Raw genomic sequence first — 22958 nt, forward strand, 5'->3', positions numbered from 1 at the left:
AAGAGCTGGAGTAGATCAGCTAAGCAGGTTGGATAAAGCCGCTGTCCTGCATGGGGCTCACAGTCTTAATCCCCATTTTACTGGTGAGATAATTGAGGCATAAAGAGGTTAAATGACTTGTCCAAGGTCACGCAGCTGACAAATGGCACAGCTGGGATTAGAACCCAGTGCCTCCTGAGTCGCAGACCCATGTTCTATCCACAGGCAACAGTGCTTCTATAAGTACATGGGGTAGTACAATAGAGAAGTTAGACATGATCCTTGCCTTCAAAGGATCTAATTGCGATAAGGCAAATTATGACTTAGAAAATTTCCAGGAAGATGACAAATATAGGACTCAAAAAAATGATGGGTAGGTTGTTATTGTTTTAACTGGTCTTAGTAGAATATTTCCAAATGAACAGTAGCTCTCCCTGGGTTTAAGGCATTTATCCCCTTTCCAGTATCAAGATTTAATCTTTCCCTATTCATTTCAACCAGAGTTCAGTAGCCCAAAACATTTTATTGTTTAAGAATCATTCAAATTAGTATTTATTGAACACCCACTGTGTGCAGATCACTGTACTAAGCACTTGGAAGATGATAATAGAAGTGGAAGACTTAATTGCTGTTCTCAAGAAGTTTACAGTCTAGAGGAGGAGGCAGACACATAGTACTCTTCAGATATGAAAATGATCAAATAATTAAAAAGTAGGGTATGTAAGGCAATAGTTGAATTTAGTGTCTTAACCATTGACTTTAAAGCACTCAATTAGCTTTTTCCCCATCCTACATCACCAGTCTCCTACTACAGCCCACCTCACACACTCCACTCCTCTAGTGCTAACTTACTCGTTGTGCCCCGATCTTATCCATTTTACTGCCGACCCTCTTCCCACATCCCCCCACTAGTCTGGAATTCCCTCTCCTCCATATACACCAGACCACTACTCTCTCAACCTTCAGACCTTTTTAAAGGTCACATCTTAACCAATAGGCCTTCTCAAATTAAGCCCTCTTTTCCCCAGCTCACTCTTCATTCTGTGTCTTCTACGCACTTTGATCTTTGACTTTTGGACATTGGATATTTGCCCAACCTCCAACCCCACAGCACTTATGTACATATTTTTAAATGATATTTTATGAATTATTTATTCATATTAATATCTGTCCCCTCTTCTAGACTATAAGCTCATGTGCTCTGCACATAGCACTCAATAAATACAATTGATGGATCGACTGAGGCTGATACAATAGTCTAACCCTTGCACCAGTATGGTGGATGTTTTGAAGGAAATATAAGGAATTCAATTTAATACACATTGACCTTAAGGTTCAGGTGGAATAGCCATGTAGAGATGGTTTGGAAGAAAGACAAAATACAATATCACAGAGGAGGCAAGGGGTCAGGGATAGTGAGGTAGATTCAGAAATCAACCCTGTAGAGGTAGTAGTTGAAATCTTGGGAGCCAATGCTTAGTACAGTGCTTAGCACAAAATGGGAACTTCAAGAGAAGGAGTTTAAAGGGAAACAAGAAGGGAACCCAGAACAGAACCTTGAAGCACACCCACAGTTGAGAGGCAAGAGTCAGCAAAACAGAGTGAAAATGGACTAGAGGAGGACCAGGAGGGAACTGTTTTAGTAAAACCAGGGGTAGATAACATTTTCAGTAGAGAATAACCCATTGTAGTTTCCAGTCTCTTAGTACAGTTCTCTGCACACAGTAACCATTCAATAAATACGATTGAATGAATGAATGTTTCTGTAGGCAAGAAGGATAGAAAAGGGCAAGAAGCTTTAGACAAGTAACTTAACTTCTCTGTGCCTCAGTTACCTCATCTGAAAAATGGGGATTAATACTGTGAGCCCCACTTGGGACAAACTGATTATCTTGTATCTACCCCAGCTCTTAGAACAGTGCTTGGCGCTTAAGAAGTAAGCACTTAAGAAATATCATCACCATCATCATTGTGTTCAAATTCCCACCTGTCCATTCTTTCCCAACCTTTAGTTCAGTGCTTCAAAAATGCTATTTCTAATACTATTAATACTACTAACCTAGCTTGGGACCATCACAATAATATATTTTATCTTGGAATCCAAATAACTCTTGGTCTCTGAGGGCAAAAAAACATAATGTACATTTATAATCCTAGTAGAAACAAATATATCCTTTGCTCTATCTTGAATGGAGAAACACAAAAAGAAATCTATTAGCAATTCTTTGCCCAGTCACATATTCAAACATATCTATGAGGTATCTCTTCAAGGAATATACATTTCATGACCTTTACTTTATGCATACTTAAAATTTGCATGGCATTCTGATTGTGCCCTTCCATAATTATTCAGAATTTTTAAAAAAGAATTAAGCCTCACAGTGCCCATATGAAGAAGATGATAATCGATTTATATATAAAGAGGGAAAGAAGGAATAAAGAAGAAAATGAAACTCAGAAATTGCCCAATGAATCTATGTAGAACCAGGAGTAGACATTTGTCTAAATCATTACTTCAGTTTCACTGCTGAATTCATTAAACTGGGTATCCTACTATTTCTTATAAAGATAGAACTCAAAAACTGCATTTATGCTTCACATAAACAAAACTGAAACAGGATGGAAAAGGGAAAACCGGAAGACTGTCTTTATTTCAGATTCAGTGCTTGCTTTTTATTACCTTTATCTTGAATTTTCTTAGATCTGGGTTACCCTCCATTCATGACTTCTGTAGACTTCTCTGCCAGAGAGAGGAGACAAAGACCTTTTGAATAAATATTTTAGTTTAACGTTTGAGGAAGAACCTTTTTTCTTGAAACCAGTTTTGTAGACATGTCGAGTAACCTCAAGGAATTGTTGCTCTATTGTCTGTGTTCCACCTTTATCTTGGTTCAACCCATAATGTTCTGAGTTACAGAAGTGCATCCATCTCCAGTGACATTTTGCTTTCTTGAAGCAAACCAAAGACAAATGTACTAAACAAGAATCCCTCAATGCAAGTTGTTCAAAATGCTCTCAACAACATCTTCCTAGTGTTCTCATTGAATTATTCATGGCAATGCCCGAACCGTTAGAAGTGGAAGTTTTACAAAACGTAAAGATAGATGGTTCTATGAGAAGCTCATTAATATTAAATATTTTTGAACTTTTTTTTTTACTCCCAAGGAGACAACGTTTATAAATATCCATCCCTGACCTCCCTTTTTCTGAACTCTGCCTTCAGTATATTTCTACTTCGATGCTCTGCTATCACTTTAAATTCAATAGATCCAAAACTGAACTCCTTATCTTTTACTACTGTATGCTACTGTAGGGTGGTTGTGGGCAGGAAACATGTCTACCAACTCTGTTATACTGTACTCTCCCCATCTCTTAGTACAGTGATTTGCGTGCAATAAGTGCTTAATAAATGCCATTGATTGATTGATTGATTTCTACTCGAATGTCTCACTGTCATCTCCACTTCAGCATGTCCAAAACTGAACCCCTCATCTTAGTCTACAATGTAAATTGGTTATGGGAAGGGAACATGCCTACCAACTCTGTTACACTGTACCCTCGGAAACACAGTACATGGCCCTCAACACAGTAAGCCTGTTGTGGGATGAGGATCTGTATCTTAATTGTCATATTGTACTCTCCCAAGCTCTTAGTACAGTGCTCTACTCACAGTAAGCGCTCAATAAATACAAATGAATGAATGACTCAATGAAAGTGCTCAAAAAATGCCAAAGATTGAATGATTTCTTCTCGACCCCCCTTTTCCCCGGATTGTCTTCACTGTAGACAATACCACCATTCTCCTTCTGTCAGTATGGGAAAGAGTACAGGCCTGGGAGTTAGAGAAGCTGGGTTCTAATCCTGCCACCACCACTTCCCTGCTGTGTAACTCTGGGCAAGTCAGTTAATCCCTTCCTCTTCACATCTGGCAGGCCACTATACTCTCCATCTTGTAAAATATAGGAATAAAATACTTCTCCCTCCCCTTTGTATTGTGAGTCCCATGTGAAATAGGGATTGTGTCCAACCTGATGATCAAGTATCAACCCCAGTGCTTAGTACAGTGCTTGGCATATAGTAAGCACTTAACAAATACCATAGTTATTATTGTTTTAAGGACTCAGTCTCGGTGCTATCCTTGACTCATCCCTCTCTCTCAACCTATATATTGGCAGACACCAATTCCTGTTAAGTCTATCTAAACAACATGCAACATGCAGAAACTCAGCTTTAAGGCACTCGATCACATCTCTTCTCCCAACTATCCTTGCTTGCACCGCTCTCGCTACAAAATGCACAGACATGTTGCTCTTTAATTACTCTGTCACTGTCTCCTCTTTCTCCTTCAACCTCTTACTTATCCCCTTCTTCTTGCCTGGAACTCTGTCTCCCTTCATATCTCTCAGGCCACTAATCTCTCCATCTTCAAAGCCCTAATGAAATCACATTTCTTTCAGGAAGCCTTCCCTGGCTAATCTACTATCTTTTCATCAATTACATCATTTTTCCTGCACACAGTAATAATAAAGACTGTGGTATTTGTTTATCACTTACTGTGTGCAAGGACCTGGGGTGGAGACAAGCAAATCAGGTTGGACACAGTCCCTGTCCCACACTGGCCTCATGGTCTCATTTCCCATTTTTCAGATGAGGTAACTGAGGCCCAGAGAAATGAAGTGACTTGCCCAGGGTCATATAGTAGACAAGTGACAAAGCTGGGATTAGAACCCATGTCCTTCTGACTCTCAGGCCCGTGCTGTGTCTGCTAGGCCATACTGCTTCTCTATATTCTTACAGAAGCAGCATGGCTCAGTGGAAAGAGCCCGGACTTGGGAGTCAGAGGTCATGGGTTCTAATACTGGCTCCGCCACTTGCCAGCTGTGTGACTTTGGGCAAGTCACTTCACTTCTCTGTGCCTCAGTTCCCTCATCTGTAAAAGGGGGATTAAAACTGTGAGCCCCACGTGGGACAACCTCATCACCTTGTATCCCCCAGCGCTTAGAACAGTGCTTTGCACATAGTAAGTGCTTAACAAATACCACTATTTGTTTATTTATTTTTTATATAATCATTGTATAAAACGGTGGAAGATACCAATGGTCATGATTATTTTTGTAGCTTCGTCATTTCACAAACTCCCATTTAAGTTTCTTTCTATTGTCATTCCTACTCATTCAATATTATCTTTTGCCAATTCTATTATTCAATCATGAATATGATGAAAGAAATACCTAAAGCTTGGGCATTAACTGTAATGAAGCTGAAACAGATCAGCTAGTGATCTATGGGTGTTTTCCTCTATATGCAATGCAGATTCGAAGCCCTCAAAACAGAAATTTTCCATTTATGGATCTGATTTTTCTCCATCTTAGTCTGCATTACTATGCATAGAGCACTTTCCTTATGCTGTAGCTCTTTGTGTGTCTTTTAATGTCTTAGCCTTGTTACTGCCAAGTCAGAGATAATAAACCAAACCTCCATGGAGGTGAAATACATTTATCTTTCTTCTGCAAACTGGATGAGGAATTTTTTTGCACACCTGCTGCGCTGGCTTTTTGCCATATACATCTGATATTTTTACATTTATAAGTCTCATTTTATTGTTAGCATCACTTCTAGTCCATTTTCCTGGTTTCCATATTAAAATAGCTAGTCATTATGTCTGTAATCTTTTTTTTTCAGTTATTTGGTATCTCTGCAGTTACAGTAGAATTTAAATCTGTCTATACAACCAGTCTTGATCATTCAGGCAAAGTAGAATATCTTGAATGACTGTTTTGAACATTTCTTTCCATAGACCTCCTCCACTTGATTTTCGATTAGGCATTACAGGCATTCTGGATAATTTGGGAGACTCAATCAATCTATCAAAGGCATTTATTGAGGGCTTACTATGTGCAGAGCACTGTACTAGGCATTTGGGAGAGCTTAATAGAGAATTGGTTTGCTGAGTTTTTCGGTGTACTTCTGCTAAAAGCAAGATTATCCAAAATCACAATCATGAATAGACTTCTTTAGCTGCTATAGGAAACTTTCTACACTATCCACCAACCTACTTACTGTGTGTGTCTCAGTCTCCTCTCTCTCTCACCATCAACACTTTGCTCACATCCTCCTTCCTGCCTGAAACTCCTTCCCCCTTCACACTGAACAATCCAAAACTCTTCTTTACAAAGATTGTATCCAAGAAGCCTCCCCTGACTAACTTCTCATATACCTCCCCTCCCCTCTCCTCCCTTCCGCATCACTGATACACTTGGGTCTGTACCCAGCACTTAGAACAGTGCCTCCAGTGCTTAGAATAGTGCCTGGTACATAGTAAGTGCTTAACAAATAGCATAATTATAATTATTATTATTACCCCATAAACACTTGGCACTTCATCCCCACCCACCAGAGGACTTATCTACATATCCCTATAGTCTGCTGCCTTTCCCAACTGTAATTTAAAATCTGTTTTCCCCACTAGATAGCAAACTCCTAGAAGACAAAAATGATGTTGGCCAATTCTATTGTATTGTACTCTCCCAAGTGCTCAGTGTAGTGCTTTGCACACAGTAAGTGTTTAATAAATGTCTTTTTTTTTACCAGAGTCTCAGGATCTTAAAGGCTTATGTGGCCAAGCAACTATGTTTAGAGACTTACCTGTACCTTAATCTCCTAGCTCTACCTTGCTTTTTACCTTCTTGTCTCTGTTCTATTGTGTCTACCCATTCCCCCTCATGGATACTTCCTCTCTTTTCAAATCTGCCAATCACATCTCTCTCATTCTTCAAAACCATCCTAAAAAGCCACCTCAAAGGCATTCCTTGATTAACCTCCAAATTCCTGACCAGGTCAGGGCATTTATTTAGTCACCATAGGCTCTTGGGAATATTGGTATATTTTTTCCACTTATTTATTCACATTTTGCTTCCTTTTGTTATTAAGTTATAACCATTTTGCCCTTTGTTCCTACCATATGTTTAATATCTATGTCTGCCTGTCTTCCCCTTTATATTTTAAATTTTTCAAAGATAGGGGCCATCAATCAATGGTATTTATTGCATGCGAATTCTGTGCAGAGCACTATACTAAACACATGGGAGAGTACAATAGAACAGAATTAGCAGACACATTCCCTGTCCATAATGAGCTAATAATCTAGATGGAAAGACAGACATTAAAATTAATAAATAATTTATTATATACAATTTAAAGATATGTACAAGAGTGATTTGGGGTTGAGGGTGGGGTGAATAGCAAATGTCCAAAGGTCACAGATATAAGTGCATGTCTTAGTGTATTTTAGTGCTCCCAAGGGCCAAGAAAGAGGTCAAAAAATTATGATGATGATGACGATGATAAAGGTGATGATACTTAGGTAATTCTTGTGCCAAAAGATCTCCACATAGGACACTAAAAATAAGTTCAGAATTTTGTCAACTCTGAGCTGAAACTAAATATACAATGAAGACAAAATCTGAGGCTAGCTAGGAGAAGAGTTCAACATTTGTAGAACAGGAGTCTTGGAAACATCATGATTATTAAAGGTATAATTAAAATAAAGTCAGAAACTAAATGTCACAATATAGAAGATAACCTTTTCATGTGTACAGTGTGGCTGATTGCCAGTCTTTCACCTGTCCTTTGACCTACAGAATTGAAAAAAAATTATTTTGCAGCATCAGGATTAGAACTCAGATCCTCTGTCTCCCAGGCCTGTGCTATCTCCACTAGGACATGCTGCTTCTTAGTATACCTAAAAGTTCTGGTTAAGAATCTATGGGTGGAGAGAGTGACAGGCCTACCACCCTTCCTTCTCTGTCACCACAACCTCAAATGATATTTTGCCCTAGGCTCTTTGGCAGTCAAGGGCCTGGAGTGGAGAATCTTTGCTCTTCTTTAAAGCCTTTTCCTGGATTAAACCATCGGAAGGACATGGAGGTCAAAGAAGCAAAAAGGCAAATGTAGTGAGAGGATGCTGTGTGACCTTGGGTAAGTCAATTAATTTCTCTGTGCCTCAGTTCAATCAATCAATTACTCAGTCAACCATATTTATTGAGCAGTTACTGTGTGCCAAGCACTATACTAAGCACTTGGGAAAGTACAATATAACAGACTGTAGACACATTTCCTGCCCACAGTGAGCACACAGTCTAGAAAGGGAGAGTTATATATACACACACATATATATATATATGTACATGGATATGGATATGTATGGATGGATATGTACTTAAGTGCTGTGGCGCTGAGGGAAGGGTGAATACAGGCAGCAACTCAGAAGGAAGTGGGAAAAGAAGAAATGAGGGTTTAGTCAGGGAAAGATTCCAAGAGGTCTTTGAAGGTGGGGAGAGTAATTGCCCTTCGGAAAGGAAGAGGGAGGCCAGAGGCAGGACGTGGGCAGGAGAACAACGGCAAGATAGATGAGATAGAGTAGGTTGCCGTTAGAGGAGCCAAGTGTGTGAGTTGGGTTGTAGTAGGAGATCAGGGGCATTAGGTAGGAGGTGACAAGATGATTGAGTGCTTTAAGTCGATAGTGAGGAATTTCTCTATAATAAGGAGGTGACCTGGAGGTTCTTGAAGAGTGGGGAAACACGGCCTGAACATCTTTATAGAAAAACGATGTGGTCAGCAGAGTGAAGTATGGACTAGCGTGAGGAGAGACAGGAGGCAGCGAGGTCAACAAGGGGGCTGATACAGTACTCAAGTACTCAAGGAGGGATAGGATAATTGCTAGGAATAACGTGGTAGCAGTTTGAATGGAGAGGAGAGGTCAGATTTTACAGTGTTGTTAAGGTTGAATAGTTAGGATTTAGTGAGAGATTGAATATGTGGTTTGAATGAGAGAGGATTCAGGGATAGCACCAAGGTTATGGGCTTGCAAGAGAGGAAGGATGGTGGTGCTGTCTACAGTGATAGAAAAATCATGGGGTGGACAGGGTTTGGGTGGGAATAGAAGGAGTTCTGTTTTGGACATGTTAAATTTGAGGTGTCAGTGGGATTAAGGCTGTGAGCCTCACTTGTGTCCAACCTGATTATCTTGCATCTACCCCAGCACTTCCCTTCACTTCCCTGTATACACCCCCTCCCCCCATCTACCTGTGTTGCCTGTGCATTTGGGCTTGTCCTCCTTAAGCACTTCGATAATCACTATTTCCCAAGCCTCACAGCACTTATGCACATATCCATCTTCAATTTATTTCAGTGTCTGTCACCCAGTCTAGTTTCTAACTCCTTGTCGATAGGGTTCTTCTATAGCTGTGTTATGCTCTCTGAAGCACTTAGTGATCTAACCCCATTAACTGCTCACTAAATATCACTGACAGATTGCTTGAGGTAGGGGCTGGGTCTGTGAATAGTAGTGATGATTAGCACCTATGTCTGTAAATCACTACCCACTCCAGTCCTCTAGGGATCTTCATTCTTCAAATACTGTCAAGTTGTTTCCGGCCCATAGCATCTCTGTGGACACACCCTCTTCAGAAAGTCCTATCTTCTGTCAAAAAGTTGTTCTGGTATGTGAATCCATAGAGTTTTCTTGTTAGGAATAGGGATAGGCTAGCTGAAAATAAGGTAGATGAGGCTGAGGCAGCTAGTGGATTTTATAGGAACAGCTCCAACCACCCGACACCAGTGGGGAGAATGCTGAACATGCAGATTCCTATTGGATATTACCCATTACCTGCAATTTGAAGGGCATTATTAATAATAATGGTGATATCTGTTAAACAATATGTGTCAAGCATGGTTCTAAATGAAGGAGTAGATACTAGCTAATTGGGTTGGACGCAGTCCTTATCCCAGATGAGGCTCACAGTCCTAATCACTATTTTAATACTAATAATGATGGTATTTGATAAGTGCTAACTATGTTCCAAGTGCTGTTCTAAGCACTGGGATACACACAAATTTATCAGGTTGTCCCACATGGGGCTCACAGTCTTTATCCCCATTGTATAGGTGAGGTAACCGATGCACAGAGAAGTGGAAGAGCTGTGATTCGAACCCACACCCTCTGACTCCCAAATCCATGCTTTATCCACTATGTCATGCTGCTTCCCAAGGGTAGCTGTCTTCTGAGGGTAGAGTGAGGCCTGCCTAAACTTTAGGCCCTGGGCTTAATCCCCATGAGCTTCTGTTTATAATCATCACCAGCTGTATTTATTGAGCACTTACTATGGGCAGAGCACCGTACTAAGCCACTTGGGAGAATGCAATATACTAGTTGACAGACATGTTCTCTGCTCACAATGGGTTTACAGTTTAAAGGGTCTAATTCTGTCCTCAAAATCAATCAAAAAAATCAATCATAGTTATTGAGTGCTTATTGTGTGCAGAGCACTGTACTACATGCTTTTGGAGTGCAATATAATAATAATAATAATGTTGGTATTTGTTAAGCACTTACTATGTGCAGAGCACTGTTCTAAGCACTGGGGTGCATACAGGGTAATCAGGTTGTCCCACGTGAGGCTCACAGTTAATCCCCATTTTACAGATGAGGTAACTGAGGCAGAGAGAAGTTAAGTGACTTGCCCACAGTCACACAGCTGACAGGTGGCCGAGTGGGAAATCAAACCCATGACCTCTGACTCCCAAGCCCGGGTTCTTTCCACTGAGCCACGCTGCTTCTCCAACAGAGTTGGTATCAGAATTATATAACAGAATTGGTATCAGTCAGTCAATCAATCTTATTTATTGAGTGCTTACAATGTGCAGACTACTGAACTAAGCACATGGGTGAGTACAATGCAACAATATAACAGACACATTCTTTGCCCACAATGAGCCTACAGTCTAGAGCTGGAGACAGACATGGATATAAGCAAATTACACATGGGGCTGGGAAAGGGGATGAATAAAGGGAGCAAGTCAAGGTGGCACAGAAGGGAGTGGGAGAAGAGGAAAGGAGGGTTTAGTCAGGGAAGGCAACTTGAAGGACATGCACCTTCAATAAATAGAGTCATTGTCTGTCGAATATGAGGAGCGAGGGTGCTCCAGACCAGAGGCCAGAGGTGGGAAAGAGATCAGTGGCAAGGTAGAAAGATTGAGGTACAGTAGGAAGATTGGCCTTAGAGGAGTGAAGTGTGTGGGCTGGATAGTAGTAGTAATAATAATAATTATGGCATTTGTTAAGCACTTACCATGTGCAAAGCACTGTTCTAAACACTGGGGAGGATATAAGGTGATCAGGTTGTCCCACATGGGGCTCACAGTCTTAATCCCCATTTTACAGATGAGGGAACTGAGGCACAGAGAAGTTAAGTGACTTGCCCAAGGTCACACAGCTGACAAGCGGCTGAACCAGAGTTTGAACCCATGACCTCTGACTCCCAAGCCTGTGCTCTTTCCACTAAGGTGAGGTTAAAGGGGGCAAGGTGATTGAGTGCTTTAAAATGGTATTCACATTCCCTGAACATAATTAGCTTACAGTCTAGAGATCAGTATTTCCCAATGTGGTGCATTGAGTCATTTCTTTTTTGAAGTAGATTTTCATCTCCTTGACCTTTGGATCTTTACGGAGTTGCTCTTCTATTCTGATGCCAGAAGATGGTGTCAGAGAAATCACGGCAATGGCTGTTTCTGCACATAACAGGCAGATTCGAAAGGGGAAAAGACATTTCAGGGCAAGGGGGTAATCAAAGTGGGAAACTGTGGCTGCAGATGTGAGAGGGAAGAGAAATAGGATGAAAAATTGGGGCGTCCCCAAGGTACTCCAAACAAGGGAAACTTCCATCCCTAGTGTGCCTTCAGAGCTCTTTCTAATGACATGACTTCCCCACCCGTCTGCTCTGACTTTTTTAAAAATCAGGAATAAACGTTGCATTTTTCTTCCTGCAAAAGAAGTTGCATGAGATGCAGAGGCATGTTATCTTGGCCCCGGTTCTAGAGAGGCAATTAGACTTCTGTCTCGGGAATGTAGATGAATAAGGTAAAATTTATATTGCCTGTGGCAGCATGATATTCTGTTCTTGGTGGCTTAGAATTTTATTATATTTCCCTTGTAGGTCGTGTAAATTAAGAAAAATAAATTACTATCCAACTCAGCCTTAACCCTGTCTAATCTATTGCAGACTTGCAAACCCAGTGGTGTTTTGTGCATCTCTTACTTTTAATTCTAACTCTGTAATTTTTGCATACATCAGCTGCTTAGAGTTATGCACAACAATTACCCACCTGCCCTTTCTCAAGGCCACTGACTGCATAGAAAGGAAAGAAAAATAAAATCACCATTCTTTACTACTGACCTTGAACACGTAAGCACAGAGCATTCTACAAAATCATTTGTTTAAATGTGCAGTGCAATTTGTGGGAGGGTTAATTGACTAGCCATTGCATTGCAGGAAATATCCCTTTATCACGGTGCTTTAGAATCACTTTTTCTCTAGGTGTATATAGGGTACCATGAAGCCAATCTGATTTTTAGACAGAGATAGTGTTTGGAGAAATCCTCGATATTGATTGTTTCTGTGGCTGCTTTATAAAGCGATTATTCCCTTTCTCCAAGCGTTCAATCTCTGCGTTCTTTTTTTTTTAAAAAAAAAGGCATTTGTTAAATGCTCACTCTGTGCCAGGCACTATACTAACTGCTGGGGTAGATACTAAGCTAATAAAGTTGGACACATTCCCTATCCCCCTTGGGGTTCGCCATCTAAATCCCCATTTTACAGACAAGGGAACTGAGGCACCGAGAATTAAGTGACTTGCTCAAGGTCACATGGCAGACAGGTGGCAGAGCTAGGATTAGAACCCAGGTCCTTCTGATTCCCAGGCCTGTGCTGTATCCTTTAGGCCATGCTGCATCCTTACAGAAGAAGTTGCAGGATGGAGGAGGAAGCAGGGTGGATCAAGATCCTACCTCGGTTTTTTTTTTGGTAATTCATAGAAAAGCAGGAGAAAAGTTGCCAAGAAGCTCTCCTAAGCTTCCCATCATGGTGGGGATATGATGAGGGAATCAGAGTGCAGTCACCACCCTGCCTCCCTAAAGACCATCCACTTACCCCCAGTTTTCCTGGATCTAGAAGCCTAAGTCCCAAGTGAATGTAACTCAGCCCAGTCTCACCCTCTAGATCTCCCCTGCCCAATAAATTGCTCCAATCCTTGGGCAGGGCCTGGAAAATATTTGCCGGTTTCCCTTGCACTTGTTTGGGGTTTCTTATAAAACTTCCAAAGGTAATGAAATTATACCAGGCTTGGAAGGGGAGAAAGACACCCTCCCTCCCTTCTATTCCAAACTCCAGCAATTGCATCCAAGTTGCTACCCACCTTCCTCTCCCATCCCCCCTCTCCTCCAGTTCTGATATAACTTTTTCTGGAGTTTTGTCTTGTTCATTCACTACCTTAGACTCCCTCCTTCTTGGACGGTGGGAGAGGACTATTTTCCTTTGTAATTATCCCAGTGCCCAATATACTATTTAGAGAAGCAGCTCAGTTTAGTGGAAAGAGCACTATGTGCATAGCACTGTTCTAAGTGCTGGGGTAGATACAGGGTAATCAAGTTGTCGCACATGAGGCTCACAGTCTTAATCCCCATTTTACAGATGAGGGAACTGAGGCCCAGAGAAGTGAAGTGACTTGCCCACAGTCACCCAGCTGACAAGCGGCAGAGCCGGGATTTGAAACCATGACCTCTGACTCCAAAGCCCATGCTCTTTCCACTCAGCCACGCTGCTTCTCTAATCTGGTTGATTGCACTATACCCACCCTCCTGGACTCAGAACCAGAGGGGATTGCATCACTGGCTTGGAGAACAAAACAGGTACAGATCCTGTCAGAAGAAGAGTCAAGTGGGGCAGATAGAAAACCAATATTTTAATTGGAGATAACTGAACAACCAAGGTTTTCCAGAAGGATTTTATTTGTGATGGTGGTGTAAATTAGCAAACACAAACTTATCATGTATCTTTATATGCTTGTCCTTCACATTAAAAGAAGATGCCATTAGCAGTGTTTATGAATGTGTGTGCCTGAATAGGTCAGTGCAGGACCCATAGTCCTGGCCTCATTGTGTGCCAAAAAGGTGGTCTCTATACTTGTAGACAACACCACTAGCCTCCTTGTCTCACGAGCCCATATCCTTGGTATTATCCTCAACTCATTTCTCTCATTCAACCCACATATTCAATCTGTCATCAAATCCTGTAGCTCCACTTTCACAACACCTCTAATATCTACCCTTTCCTCTCCATCCATACTACCACACTGAGTCAAGCATTGATCATATACTACCTTGATTACTGAATCACCCTCCCCATAGACTCCATACTTCACTCTGCTGTCCAGATCATTTTTCTAAAAAAAATGTACAGTCCACATTTCCCCACTTCTCACGAACCTCCGGTGGTTGTCCATCCACCTCTGTGACAACCAGAAGTTTTTTAAAGCACTAAACCAGCTCTTCTCATCCAACCTTACCTCACTGATTTCCTACTACAACCCATTCCATAGACGTAGCTCCTCCAATGCCCACCTACTCACTCTCTAACATCTTTTCTGTTGCCTATCCCTTGCCCATATCCTCCTTCTTGTCTGGAACTCCCTCTCCCTCCATATATAATTCTCAGTGACCCTCCCCGCCTTCATATCCTTATCAAAATCACATTTCCTCCAAGAAGCCTTCCCTGAGTAATCCCTCTTTTTCCCTACTCATTCTTCCCTCTGCATTGCCCTGCACTTGGAATTATACCCTTTAAGCACTTTATATTTGTCAGTATCCATCATTAATTTCAATATCTATTTTCCCCTCTGGACTCTAAGCTCTTTTTGGGCAGGGATCATGTCTATCAACTCTTTGTGTTGTACTCTCCATGGCCCTTAATAAAGTGCTCCACACTCAGTAAGCGATCAAGAAATACCATTTATTGAGTAATCGAAAGCAGTGACATATTTTCTGCAAAGAAGGAGCTTGTACCCTAGCAGGAGAGGCAGGCATAAAAATATATACCAATAGAGTAACTGTGATAAAAAATTGAATGTACAATCAAATAAATATATATTTTATGTAAGTGCTGAGGGTCACTTTAGATAAAAGTGCTAGGGATAGCTAATTGGTTTGTATAGCATGTGGTGCTAAGAATTAAACCGGGAAACCTTTGTTGGAGGAGGTTGTATTTTAGATGGGATTTGAATGTGGGGAAAGCTGTGGACTGTCAGATTTAGAGAAGGAGTTTGGAAGGTTCTTACTGCAAATGTTTTGTTTCCTGAGGAGAATCAGATTAGTTGAATGACTGCCTTTTATAACAATGTTTATCTCATGGAGCATTAAAATGAGTTCTGTGTTATTTCCCATTGACTCAAACATCTTTGTTTGGTCTGTAATATCAATTTATAAAAAACAGTGAGGAATAACAACAATTCTCTAGATCTTATGCATGTTTTATTGTGCATCTATTGTCCTTCAAGTATTTGCCACCTAAAGCCTGTGCATTTTAAAAACACAGAAAATCCTATTCAGGCTAATACAAGACTGTCAAAGATAAATCTCCCTGTTGTTTTTAAACATAAAATAACATAAATTGAAGTTATTTAGTGCTCACATAGAGGTGGACCTGTTATAGAGATTTTCTAAACAGACTTAGGAAGGCAGATCAGAATTAGCATACTATGAAGTGGAAATATTTATTTCCCCTCTTGACAAATCCTCTCTGCTCGCCGAAGCAGAAAATAAAGCTAACTACATAGAGGATAAATGAGGGCCAGTGAACACCATGTCAAAAAAGCAGAGGGGTGAAAAGCCATGCCAGGTACAAAATGCCTACAGAAGAATTAAAATTATTCTGGTTCTTATTTGACATCTTGAATCATAAGTGGTGACTCAGTGCAAATAAAGACCCTGGAAGAAATCAGCAAGTCAAAATCAGCAAGAAAACAAACCAGGAGGAATCAGTGCCTTCCATTTTTAGTAGAAAACAATTAGGGAGAATACAAAACTAATGGGAAATTTCTTATCTCCCGTCATATTAAGACTTTGGTTTTCTGAAGGAACATCATGGTTTTCAAATTTTTCAGATGGATCGCATGTCCGAAGGTTTTAGTTTCTTTCCTTTTGTACAGTTCTTATGCTGTCAGAGATCATGGGGTGAATCAGCTTCGGAGCTCTGTCAGTAGGTTGGGATGAAACATTCTTAAAAGTAAGAGATAAATAGGAGGCTTAATGCATCTCCCATGTCCCATTCATAATAATAGTAATAATAATGATACTAATAAATAATTGTTGTATTACGTGCTCACTATATGCCAAACAATGTATGAAGTGCTGGAATACATACAAAATAACTAGGTCCCACATGGGGCTCACAGTGTAAGTAGGAGGGAGAACAGGTACTGAATCCTCATTTTGCAGATGTGGGAACTGAGGCACAGAGAAGATAAGTAACTTGCTCCAGGTCACACAGCAAGTACATGGTAGTCCCATAATTTGAATCCAGACCCTCTGATTCCCAGGCCCATGCTCTATGTAAGCGATGCGCTGATATGGGGGTAAACAATATTGAAATATGCCATTGCATACTATGTATTCCCCTCTCAGGATTGTACCTGGAAAGTTTCTAGTACTCTACCAGTCTAAGTTACAGGAGAGAGACTCAAGCAGAGGCCTGCCCATTCCATTCCTAGCTTTGGTAGTGGCTAGTAAGTGGAAGGCAATCTGTTACAAGTCAAAATTCACTTGTGCTGGGCAGCAATGGCACGGGAAAGAGTAGAGGAAGGCAGTGATAAACCACTTCAGTGTTCCTATCAAGAAAGCTCTATGAATAGCATGGCTCTGTGGAAAGATCCTGGGCCTGGGAGTCAGAGGTCATGGGTTCTAATCCCAGCTCCTCCACTAGTCAGCTGTGTGACCTTGGGCAAGTCACTTAACTTCTCTTTGGCTCACTTACCTCATCTGTAAAATGGGAATGAAGACTGTGAGACCTATGTTGGACAACCTTATTACCTTGTATTTACCCCAGCGCTTAGAAAACTGTTTGGCACATAGTAAGCACTTAACAAATACCAACATTATTGTTATTATTATTATTATTAGAAGGATTACAAATGGAGAGTGGGGCATTCTGGGTGAGATGTCCATGGAGTTGCTATGGGTTGGAGATGACTTGACAGCATAAGACAAGACAATACTGTTTTAGGGGTAGTTTGTCTGCATTTAGGCAGCCAAAGTCCTGTGAGATTCTAGATAAGGGTTGTAGTTTTATGGCATAAAACCACCATCTTTCAGGGCCGCCACCCTGGTGAACATGAATGTCCTTGTAGATGCTCTTAAAAGAACCACCCATACAGAAAAAGACAGAAAATGCCAGTTTCTCATTAGGCTGTGTTTCAAAGTCCTCATCAGGTACTTCACTGTGGTGATGAAGTGTGGTTTCACTGACCAATTTGAAGTCACGGATAATCATAGAGCAGGGAAATTGCTGTCAGCCTCACAGGCAGATTGAACAAGTGTGGAGTCATCAGCTCCAGATTTCATTCAACTGGAAGATCTGGAAGAATGTCAGAAAAATGTCCTGCCATCATGCTAGTTTGGGTTTATTGTGCTTACCACCTCAGCTGGTATCACAAACTACAAGGAAGCAAGATGAAAACACACAGGAGGTAAAATCCTGTGATTCTTTTCCTAAGGCAGTAAAAATGCATACAAATAAAATGCTCAAATGGGCTCAAACTTCAAACATTGAAATCACTTTAAGGAGTGTGTATCGAAATAATATTAAAAATTATGAAACTTGAGCCACTCTAACATTCTGGTCAATGCAGCCAAGATGGTCTTAGTCTTCGATGTTTGAAGCCCAGGCCCATGATCTATCCACTAATAATAATAATAATAATGTTGGTATTTGTTAAGCGCTTACTATGTGCCGAGCCCTGTTCTAAGCACTGGGGTAGACAAAGGGGAATCAGGTTGTCCCACGTGGGGCTCACAGTTTTAATCCCCATTTTACAGATGAGGTAACTGAGGCACCGAGAAGTTAAGTGACTTGCCCAAAGTCACACCGCTGACAAGTGGCCGAGCTGGGATTCGAACCCATGACCTATGACTCCAAAGCCCATGCTCTTTTCACTGAGCCACGCCACTACTCTATGCTGCTTTGTGAACTCCAGCCCCACAGCACTTATTATCATTATTAATCATATTTATTGAGAGCTTACCGTATGCAAAGCACTGTACTGAGTGCTTGGGAGAGTACAATATAACATCAAACATATTCCCTGCTTACAAGGAGTTCACGTATGTACACATCCATAGTTTATTTACTCATATTAATACCTGTCTTCCCCTCTAAACTGTAAGCAGCAGGGTTAGTGGAAAGTTAGTGGAAAGAGCAAGGGCTTGGAAGTCAGAGGTCACTGAGTTATTATCCCGGCTCTGCCCCCTTTCAGCTGTGTGACTTTGGGCAACTCACTTAACTTCTCTATGCCTCAGTTACCTCATCTGTAAAATGGGGGTTAAGCCTGTGAACCCCAGGGGGTCAACCTGATTACTTTGTATCTACCCCAGTGTTTAGTAAGCTTAATGCGTACTATGCTTGGCACATAGTAAGCACTTAACAAATATCATCATCATTATTAAGCTCCTTGTTGTCAGGGATTGTATCTACCCCCTCTGTTATAATGTTATATCATGCTCTGCCAGTTGCTTAGTACGGAACTCTGCACAGAGTAAGTGCATAATAAAATAAACGATTGATTGATTGCTCTGCACACATCAGGCACTCAATAAATTCCATAGATTTGATAAGGGAGGGACGGCAGTGGAGCGAAGTTTGCTTGAGATTTGGAGCGGCAACAAAGAATTGACTATGGTGGAGAACAGAGAGTGACATGAGGAAACATCACCTACAGAGTTGGAGGAGAGGATCAGGCATGAGAGCAGCCCAACTTGACCTACCAATTATGGGAAGACACAGATGTTGGAGAGAACCAATAGACACTCAGCAGAAATCCCAACAACCAAGTGTCAAACAGAAGCATGCAAGTGGCTAGCATATAATGATTGCTGTGCTTTCTCTCGGTGTCATGAAGGGTATATTAATCAGAGGCCATGACCAGTGTGGCGACTTCCTTGATATATAATCCTGGCAGTGTATAATCCTGTCAATTTACGTTCCTTTTACTAGAATGGCTGAGTGTGCTTTGTGCTGTTCTCTCTTTGGGAGAGAAGAGTGCTTGGCACATAGTAAGTGCTTAACAAATACCATAATTATTATTAGTAGTATCATCATCATCATCATCAGTATTTATTGAGTGCTTACTATGTGCACAGCACCATAATAAACATGTGGCAGAGTATATTAAGCAGAGTTGGCAGAGACGTTGCCTGCCAACAAATAATCTAATCTATCTCACTGTCAAGCACTTTCCCACATTCTCCCTCTGGCCTGACCCTCCCTTCCCTGCCTCCATATAGGCCACTGCTCCCCACACCTTCAAATCCTTCCTAAAATCACATCTCCTTCAAGAGGTCTTCCTCTATTCTAAACCCTCTTTTCCCTCTCTCTTCTGCATTTCCTATGCACTTGGTTCTGTACCCTTTAAGCTCCTCACATTCTCTCCACCATCCGCCTTATGACACATATATACATCCAAAGTTCATTTATATTAATGTCTGACTCCCCCTTTAATTTGCAAGTTTCTTGTGGGTAGGGAACACATCTGCTGGCTTTGTTATATTGTACTTCCCCAGTGCTTAGTACAGGGCTCTGCATATATTAAGTGTTCAATAAATGACACTGATTGATTTCTAGATTAATAAATTTGGTGTTAGCTTTGAGATCTGTGCAATTGAAGGCCTTGGTTTTGTAGGGCTTCCTAGCCAGGGGTATAATATTTTTGTAATACGTGTGTGTGTGTGTTTGTGTGTGTATTATACAGCAATAAAAAACAGGTAAGCAGTGAGGACCCTCTCAGGGTCACTCTTGGAGAGTTTCCAGTACTCTACCAGTCACGACTACAGGAGGGAGAGTCAAGCAGAGGCCTACCCATTCCACACCTAGCTTAAGCAGTGGCTAGTGAGTGGAAGGCAATATGCTACATGTCAAAACTCACCTGTGCTGGGCAGCAGCAGCATAGGAAAGAGTCGAGGACAGAAACGTTTTGACTGCGTGAAAGGAGGCAATGGTAAACCACTTCCGTATTGTTACAAAGAAAACTCTAGAGATCCACTACCAGAATGATTGCAGATGGAAGGGGGGCATTCTGGGAGAGATGTGTCCATGGCGTCACTATGGGTCAGACACAACTCGACAGCATAAGACAACAACTACAACAACAACCAGTGAGGATCCTTTTGTGTGTGTGTGTGTGTGTGTGTGTGTGTGAGAGAGTATGGCTGACCACAGGCTCTTCCTTGCTGACCACAGAAAATTCAGGCAGGAGGCAGATTACAGCCACCACATGATATAATCACCTCAGGGATTCAACATGTACTGTTTAATGACTGCCTCATGCAAACAACACAGATCTAAGTAAATCCTTTCCCCTCCTTCCCCACTTGGCCTGAGATTAACAAATCAGTAGTGCATGAGACACTAGAATTATGTTCCTTGAAAATGCAGTTGTATCATGAATGTCTCTATTGTAGGGTATGTTTTCCATTCAATTGGAGAAAGCGCTGACCACAATTTGTGTCAATTTTCTGGGTTTAGAAGACACTTCTGAGACAGGCAAATGAGTGCTGAGCTGGGAAGGCAACTTAATTTAGAAATGGATGATGCAGATGTTGATGAGTTAATTGCATGCTATTCAGGGAATCATTCAGTGAAGATCTCATAAAACTCTGACAATTCATTCCATCACTGTAAGAGGTCGAAAGAGAAGAAGTTATTGTGTCTCTACACTAAAGATTTTGTGGGTTAAGAAGTCTAGAATCATTTTCAAGAAGGTCGGTGAACTTACAAAGATGAATGGAGAAGAAAAGGACTCTGATGGAGAGAGGAGATCAAAAGTGTTCAGGAGTTTCCATGCTGCAAGGTAATTTATGAAGAGAGGATGGTTGCTGTTTCGCTTAAAATGGACAAACTTTTCATTAAGATTGAAAGCTTGTAGTAGGAAGGAAATATGTCTACTGACTCTTTTATATTGTACTCTTCCAATTTAGTTCTCTGCACACAGTAAGTGTTCAGTAGATACAATTGATTGATTAATTGATTGAAAAACCACTGCAACAATTAGAGGTATAAACTTCTTTTTCTCTCGCCTCCTGCATCAATTTACAAAAAGGCACAAGCCTAGGTGTCAGGAAACCCAGCAGGACAGGAACTAGATCTGATCTGATTATCTGTTATCCACCCCAGCATTAAACACAATGTTTGACACATCCTAGGCACTTAATAAATACCATAATTAACTCTTCATTAGTGTACTGTTATGATATGCTTTCAATTTCTTTAATGAAGAAAGTATGATGCTTTTAGTGATGTTCAGCAATACATTATATAAGGAGATGAAGCAATTTCATATTTTTTCCAGAAGTTGTGAAGCAGATCATAATTTATAAGATGCTATTGAATGGGAAAACATACCCCACAATAGAGACATTCATGATGCAACTGCATTTTCAAGGAACATAATTCTGCTGTCTCATGCATTTTCTTTGATGTTAAAGTGGTTACTTGTAAACCCAAACATATTTTTAAAATGTACTTTCGTTTAAATTTTAATCTCGCCATTTGACCACACTTCCTCACAATGTTTGGATGTGAAAAGTCAGGTTCAGATGTCAGGACAGAAGCTAGAATTTTCTGTTACCTCTGGGAATGAACTGACCCCATAAAATAAACCCTAACCTTCTAACTGGTAAATTTGATTTTTAAAACCTAGACCTTGCTAAAGTACAAAATTTGTAATGAAAAATGTTCAAGCTAAAAATCCTCCATTTAAATAGTCTTTTAATTGTTAAAAATAAGCTTGTCATCATACAGACTAGGTAATTGTGCCATTTCATAGGTATGACTGGGTTAACCAAAAAGAAAATAATGAAAATAATGTTCTACAGCAGCATAATAATTCAAATAATATTTTCAGTTGAACTAGAACATATTTGATAGAAACAAGATAAAATTAGAAGATGGAAGATTGTATTTTTTATGCTTTTTTGATACAGAATTTTATATGGTTAAATACACAAATACATAAGTTTGGATTGGTTGAATATCTTCATAAGGAAATTATACAAATTCTTTGGTTTAAGAAAAAAGCGAAATACCCAGTGAAGAGAAAAAACAAGTCTCATTCAGTGATTATAACCTCTCTTCTGGGCCAAGGGATTCATTCATTTAATGAATCTCAGTCTATTGAATGATCGTAATCTTTCTGTTTGATAGTTAAAATGATGAATTCATAATACTCAAGAGTTTCTTTCTCTCTCAGAATATCATGTTTTCTCATATCAATGTTCTAATCAGTTTCTCCTTGTACCTTGGAGAAGATACTGCCTACCAAGCAGTTGCTGTTTCTCTTCTCAAAGATAATCCAGGATCTTTCTCTTTCTACAAATTCCACCCCACTGGGTACTTGGATCCAAATAGTTCTCTTTAGCAACTTATACTTTTGCCTTTTAGCAACCTTGTTTCCATGTGTCCATACTATTTAAAATTCACATCTCTTGTCCCCCAAATTTGGTGAGATGTTGGGCTGTGATGTGCAGAAGCAATTTCCTTTTATAATCAACAACTCTCAAAAATATTTTCCAAACTGAAGCCACAGTTGCCTTTTAGCCTTCTTTAATCTTGAAACTGAGTTACATAAAATTCAGCAGTAGAAATGCCATGAAATGCCAAAAGGCCTTCCCTGATTAAACACTCTTAGTCTGTCAGTCAAATTTACTGAGCACTTACTATTCATTCATTCAATAGTATTTATTGAGCACTTACTATGTGCAGAGCACTGAACTAAGTACTTGGAATATACACTTTGGCAACAGATAGAGACAATCCCTGCCCAATGACGGGCTCACAGTCTAAACGGGGGAGACAGAGAGCAAAGCAAAACAGAACAAAAGA

The 22958-nt window shown here is 40.5% G+C and overlaps 1 non-coding gene and 1 pseudogene across 1 annotated transcript; both read left to right on the forward strand.

The window, feature by feature from the left end:
• The first annotated feature begins 254 nt into the window (after positions 1 to 254).
• On the forward strand, positions 255 to 17579 carry LOC100086744 (annotated as a pseudogene).
• Positions 17580 to 19856: 2277 nt separating this feature from the next.
• On the forward strand, positions 19857 to 19994 carry LOC114816671. The gene has a single exon (XR_003764473.1). It is a non-coding gene; the product is annotated as a small nucleolar RNA SNORA7 (small nucleolar RNA).
• The last annotated feature ends 2964 nt before the right edge of the window (positions 19995 to 22958 follow it).

The sequence above is a fragment of the Ornithorhynchus anatinus genome, chromosome 1 (genome assembly GCF_004115215.2).
Source record: "Ornithorhynchus anatinus isolate Pmale09 chromosome 1, mOrnAna1.pri.v4, whole genome shotgun sequence".
NCBI lineage: Eukaryota > Metazoa > Chordata > Mammalia > Monotremata > Ornithorhynchidae > Ornithorhynchus > Ornithorhynchus anatinus.